This window comes from Tamandua tetradactyla, chromosome 7 (assembly GCF_023851605.1).
Source record: "Tamandua tetradactyla isolate mTamTet1 chromosome 7, mTamTet1.pri, whole genome shotgun sequence".
In the NCBI taxonomy this organism is placed as follows: Eukaryota; Metazoa; Chordata; class Mammalia; order Pilosa; family Myrmecophagidae; genus Tamandua; species Tamandua tetradactyla.
The window spans coordinates 42,331,261-42,337,465 of NC_135333.1; the positions used below are offsets into that span (position 1 = coordinate 42,331,261).

Below are 6,205 nucleotides of genomic sequence, written 5' to 3' on the forward strand. Positions count from 1 at the left end.
TCTTCCTTCCAGACCCATGCCTGTGCCATGGTTCCATTTATACCCAAGAGCTTGTGGAGTTGGCATCAGACTCTACACCAAACAGACACATGGTAGGAGCAGGTGATGCGTTCCTGAAATGCCTGCTGATTTAACACACACTCAGTATGGTAAGGACGGCCTCTGGGCACAGCAGATGCAGAGGGAGGGCAGGTGAGCACCTTCCCCTGGAGCTTTTCACCCACCTGCTCCCTGCCAGCAATTGAGCATCACCTGCTGCTGGTGCTGGGATCCAGGGCTGCACAGGGGCAGCTTCCTCCACCCTCGGCCTGGTCACAGTCTGGAGGACACCCTCTGAATTTTACAAACAAGCTTTTGCCTGAGTCCATCATCCCTCTGATATTCTAGATTTATCTTTCCTTTTCTTTCTTTTTTAATAAACAAATTTTGGTGATTAATAGCCATTGAGAACATCATATATATTTACTTACTAGGTTAAATTTAAAGATGTATCTACCAGTAGGTGCATAATGACTTCTAAGTTAAGCACAGCTTTCGGGAAAGGAAACACATTTATCTGCAGGAATCCTGCTATTTCTTTCCGTTTCTTCTAAAGACAATGCATGCTATTTTTCTGCATGAATGAACATTTGAGAGTGAGAGATTAATAATAATAATGATATGGATTTGCATTTCTGTGCCGCACTCAGCTTTTTGAAGGTTTGTCTTTACCTTGCCTATTCCCCGCCCCCACCATCCCGGGTGGGTGGGAAAGCATTATTTTCCACGTACCACTCATTTGCTGAGTGTTTGCTGTGTGTCGGGTCCTGGGGCGGTCTTTCTGTGACTGAATCACTGGGTGAGATGCTCCCTATTGGTCCTGGGAGGGAACGGAGCCTTGGGGAGGTAGGTGGGCATGTGTGTCAGACCTGGGTGTGAAGCCTGGGAGCGTGCCCCTCCCCCCACTGCCCTTCCCCCTGGGACAGCACCATCTGGAAGGACTGGTCCTGTTCCCAGCCTGGACCTGAGTGTGGATAGCACCCTGTACACCCTTGGGCACCCCAGGACTTGTGCACCCCGAGGTCTATGCCCCCCTCGTCCTCACGGACAGCACCACTCCCTGTGAAGGTCCAGCCCCAACCTCAGGCCTCAGCACCTCTGCTGCACCTGCAGGCAGAGCTGGGAACCCCTGCGCGCTGGCACCCTCCATGTGGGAATTCAGCTGCACACCCCGTCCTGCCCTGTGCTGCGGCACGTCCCACCTTTGGCTCTGTCCTGCTCCATCAGCCTCATGAGCACCACCCCCGTGCACCTGCCCAGCCTCCCCACAGTCTGTATCCATAGCCTCCTGCCCATAACTTAAGGGTGGGGATGCATGTAGAGGCAGGTGAGCTTCCGGGGGGCGCTAAAGTCCAGACTAGAGAGATCAGCTGGTGGCCAACTAGGGAGTGGGGCTTGGAGATAGCGAGCATCACCGGAATTGGGCTCTTGAGGTCAGCAGGCACCCTGAATGTGTGAGGGGGCATGCACCCTCAGAAGGCCAGGGAAGGGGCTTTGGGCCATGACCTGGCTCAGGAAGAAGAGGCCAGGCCATTCCTGGGATGTGGAGAGAGCAGCAGGAGGTAGGGGAGGAGGTGGACATCAGCTCAGATGTGCAGGGAGAAGGGTCCCTGTCCTGGTTTGCGAGGTGCACCCCTGGGGCACAGCTGAGGTTCAGCCTAGCTACCAGCTGGGCCCCTTCTCTCTCTCTTCGCACCAGGTCCCTGGTTTGGACATGAGTTATTGGTCCCTGCAGAGAGAGCAAGGCCGAGGTGGTAGAGGGGCTGAGCTGCTTCTGGGAGTAGGGTGGATGCCTCTCCCTAATGGGAGCTCTGGGTTGAGATTGCAGCTGAGGAACTTCAGAAATAATGGCAAAGATAGAATTGGGTGGTGTGGGGAGGGAGCATGTTTGAAGGTCCTTAGAAAACCCTTATAAAAATGTTTCATGCTGGAAAATAGAACCACAGCCTCACTTCCAAATGATGGAGGATGCATGTAAATGTCCAACAATGGATGCTACCCAGGGAATATTGAAACTAGCCACTGGGGCTCATTAGGAACTTTTTGGCACCTCTCTTTTAACAGGTTCAATGAGAAGTTGGTAAATCTGCTTCGTCTTGATTTGGAAAGGGGTCCCAAACCTTGAGTTGGGCCTCTCCAAAAGGCTCATAGTTTTTCCATGGACAGTGAGAGGTACTGGGGCCCACTAGCTGACCCTGTGGTGGCCCCAGCTATGGATTCTGATCCCACCTTGGAGTCTGGCCTTCATCCCAGTCCTTGGGTCGATCTCACTTGAGGGTCAATCACTGGGCTCTCTTCTTGGAGCTTCCCACATGATTCACATGTCTACTTTTGCTCCATTTCCTTCTTTGCCTTCCTTTTTTCTTGGATGCCTCACTTCCCTATCTTTTAAAATCATGACCCAAAGTTTCTACTGCCTAATTCTGGAAATGAGTATCTGTGCTTGCCATGAAGATGATGGGATCGGCATTGTTTAGGAAGTTCCAAGGAAGAGGCACGCTTTGCTGAGTAATGATGTGCATGGGGGCCTGCCTATAATTGGACACCTGGCGTGCATACCTGGGATGCACATGTACACAAATACTTAGTTGGGGTGGAGGGCTCTTGTATTGTGGGTATTGCAGGACAGCGTGAGACAGTGGCAGGATCATCAGCTTTGGGGCCAGATAGACCTGGTTTCGATTCCTGGGCGGCATCTGTCTCCTGGAGCCCCCACGGGAACTGATGGGACAATGTGCACTGACTGAGTGCTGGGGTAGCACCTTGAATGTCAGTGTAGTAAGTGGGGCAAGTGTTATCAATGACCTCATCATTCATAAGCAGGAGGAGGCCACATCACTGAGTCCTCTGTATGATGCCAAAGAATAAAAGGATAAATAGTTACAATCTGGCCTCGGGGCTCCTGGTGGCTTTGCAACAAGGCAGGCACATGCTGGGAGGAGATGTTGAGTAGAGGGGAGGCTCACACCTCCTGCCTCCCTGCCCTCCAGGACCAGCGAAACAGCAGCCAGTACCATGGATGAAGGTTATCTCCCTTCAAAAGGCAACAATAGATCCAGAGAACACTATTCTCTTCCCCTGATACAATGTAACCATCCTTTAGTCAAGTGGCTACTAATGAACTACTTTGATAAAGGTAGGGGAGTCTGTCCTGCAAGGGTGGGTGCTTGAGCTTTGCATCTGGGTGTCTTGTCTAAATAAGTGCTTAGCCTCTCTTTTCCACATGTGTAAACAAGATGCATTTAGTTGAGGAAAGAAGCTTATTTTCCTGTTGACTGCTGGGACTGATGAGTTTACCCTGCATTCCCCGTGGGGTTACTCCCGCTCTGACCTCCGAAGGCTTAGGGTTGTGGGTTTGCCAAGTGCGGGCAGTCTGGGTTGGAGACTGACGCACAGCTGTTCCCCAGGTGGGTCACCAGGGCTCTCTGGCTGATGGCCACCTTTGCCTTGGACAGGAGTCACTCTAGATACGCAGTGAGGGTGCTGCGATCAGTCCCTGTGCCACCAGGAGTTGTACGGTGTGAGAGTTTGAATTTTACAGAAGTTCTGATTACAAATGAATCTTTTCACCACTCCTTCTTTCTCTTCTTCCTCTCCTCTCTTTCCCTCTCCTCCTTCCTCCCCTCCTCCTCCTTCTTCATTTTCATTTATTCCTCCTCCTCCTTCTCCTTCACACACACTGGGATGTTTCAATAAAGTATCTTATTCATTTAATTAAACCAGCAAAATAAACATTACAAAGAAGATGCAGTTATCTGGCAGCAGTTGGTGAGCAGAGGTGAGGGGCAGCTATGAAGGGGACTCTCGAGAGTGACATTATCCTGACATGGCAAGAGACCCCAGAGGTGTCAGATCTTGGGAGTGGCATGGTGCCCGGGAGCCTGAGGTCCCACTGAGCCCCGGCTGCACTTTCTTAGCCAGAGCCCATTGTGACATCAGCCTCCTCTGGGACCAAATGGCTGCCAGATCTGGCTTTGGCACAAAGTGCTCCGAATTATTTCATGCTCTCAGTCAGAACTCTGCCTCAGGTTCAGCCACAGCCCCAGCCCCAGCCCGAGGATGCACCTCCATTCCTGGAAGGTGTCTGGCCCCGGCCTGATGAGCTGTCACCCTGCCCACTACAGAGCATATCCATCGGCTCCCACTCATCAAGGGAAACCATTTAAAGGTAGATAAGTTAGGTAAGTGAGAACAGGGTAGGATAAGGGTCAAAAAGGGGAAAGGGATGCAACCTTCAAAATAATCTAGAACTGTCAGTGGCAGACGGACCAGTCTCTTTGTGTGGGCCCAAAGGGCCAAAATAACATCAAGAGGAGATTTAGCAAGATGGATTTTGTCTTGATGGAGGGATCAGTTTTTCACCTTTTGAGCTTAACCTCCAGTGGAATGGAATGCTTTGAGCTATCATGAGTCCCCATGAGGTGGTGTTCAGAAGAAGGGGCTATTCCGCAGAGAACGGATGCCCACTAGGAAGGCGCTGTGTTTTAGACTTGAATCGGGGTTTAGACTGCATAACCTCCAGGCCCACATTGAAGCTGAAACTTTACGATTCTGAATTGAAATGGAAGATATACTCAAGCCCAAATGCATGCTCAGAAATTCTGCAAGCAGCTTCATTACCGAATTACTCCACTTGTAATCTCACACCCTCAATGCAAATGGGCTCACTAAAGCTGGTTATCAGGGAAATCTAATTTAATTTCACTGTCTGATGAAGATGATGTCTGGATGGGCTCTGTATTCTCCACTGGCTTTATTGAACATACTTTAATGCTAAGTGTCTTTGAATATTACATTCTCAGGTACTTTCAGGGGCAGCTCTTGGCTGAGAGTTTAAGATCTGAAGTTAACTGCCGAGGTACACCTTTTGGATGCCGGAGGAGCTCTGACACCTCAGGAAAGTCCCTTCGGCTTTCTCAGACAGTTTCCTCACTTGAAAAGATCAGACTTTCCTGTCTCACAGGCTTGCTTCAAAGTCATAAATAACTGTGAACCCTAAACGTACGTAAGGGAGGATTACTACTCAATATTTAAGTCCAGGGAAGCCAAGCTCCTATCCTAGGCATCAGTGCAATCATAAAGCTTTTGGGACTAATCAGTGTTTCTGTGGACAGAGATTTCTGCACCTTAAAATTGGTTACTCCTGTGTTGTGCTTCCCAGGATAGAAAAAAGTATTTGGGATCTTAAATGTCATTTAAAAATATACCAGTGCAACAATAAACTTGACAAATAATAATTGCATAGTCACTAATTATGTGAGTATGAAGCAACATTTAACCCAACTTTTCCTAAATAGAACCCTAAGCGTTTTCCTTCACATCAGTTTTAGAAGAAGGGAAATCAAGATGAAGAGGAAAATTCATCCTGCTAGACCCTGCTCAGGTGTATTTCACAGCGAGTAGTCTTGGGGCTAAACCCAGTCATGAGACGTGTTGAAGAGTGGAGGGTTGGACGGAAGGCAGTTGAGTGGCATTCCTGGTCCCTGACTCCTCAAAGCCAGGGGTGTCCCTGCCCCTCCCCCAAGCTGTGGCAACCAAAACTGTTTCCAGACATTGCCAGAGTTTCCCTGGGAGGCAAAACTGTTCTGATTGAGAACCACCGCTGGGTAATAACAGTTTTGCAAAATTGTTATTTACAAAAATATACTTGTTATAAGGTGCTCATTTTGAAAATTTTAATAGACTATTTTCTATTTTTCCCTGTTTCCTAGTCCCCTAGTTCCCTTCCCAAATGCACTCACTACTACCAGTTTCTTACTTATTTTTGCAGAGATAGTATATGCATAAAATCATATATGCCTACACATGCACACGCACACACACGCACACACACACACATGCACATGCACACATGTATACCCTCCCCCGCCCGCTCTTACATAAGCTTTTCTGAATCCTTTTCATTTAATCATTTGTCTTGGAGATTTTTCAATGTCATTGTCTTTAGAGGGGAAAAACATCATAGCAAAGAAGTACCACTAAGATCTGTGTTATTAAGAGTTTCACCTGCCCCAAATGGGGTTAAACATAATTAAATGACTTTTTAGCATCTTTGGACTTAACCATTTGGCTTTTTTCTTTTTTGATCAATTAACATTATGAGCTGTGCTATTTGATTCTCCAAATATTGAACCATCATTGAATTCTTGGAATAAGTTCCACTTAA

The 6,205-nt window shown here is 48.3% G+C and overlaps 1 long non-coding RNA gene across 1 annotated transcript; it reads left to right on the forward strand.

The window, feature by feature from the left end:
* The first annotated feature begins 2,914 nt into the window (after positions 1 to 2,914).
* Positions 2,915 to 5,432, forward strand: LOC143691145 (uncharacterized). Its single transcript, XR_013179366.1, has 3 exons — positions 2,915 to 3,175; positions 4,068 to 4,220; positions 4,842 to 5,432. It is a non-coding gene; the product is annotated as an uncharacterized LOC143691145 (long non-coding RNA).
* The last annotated feature ends 773 nt before the right edge of the window (positions 5,433 to 6,205 follow it).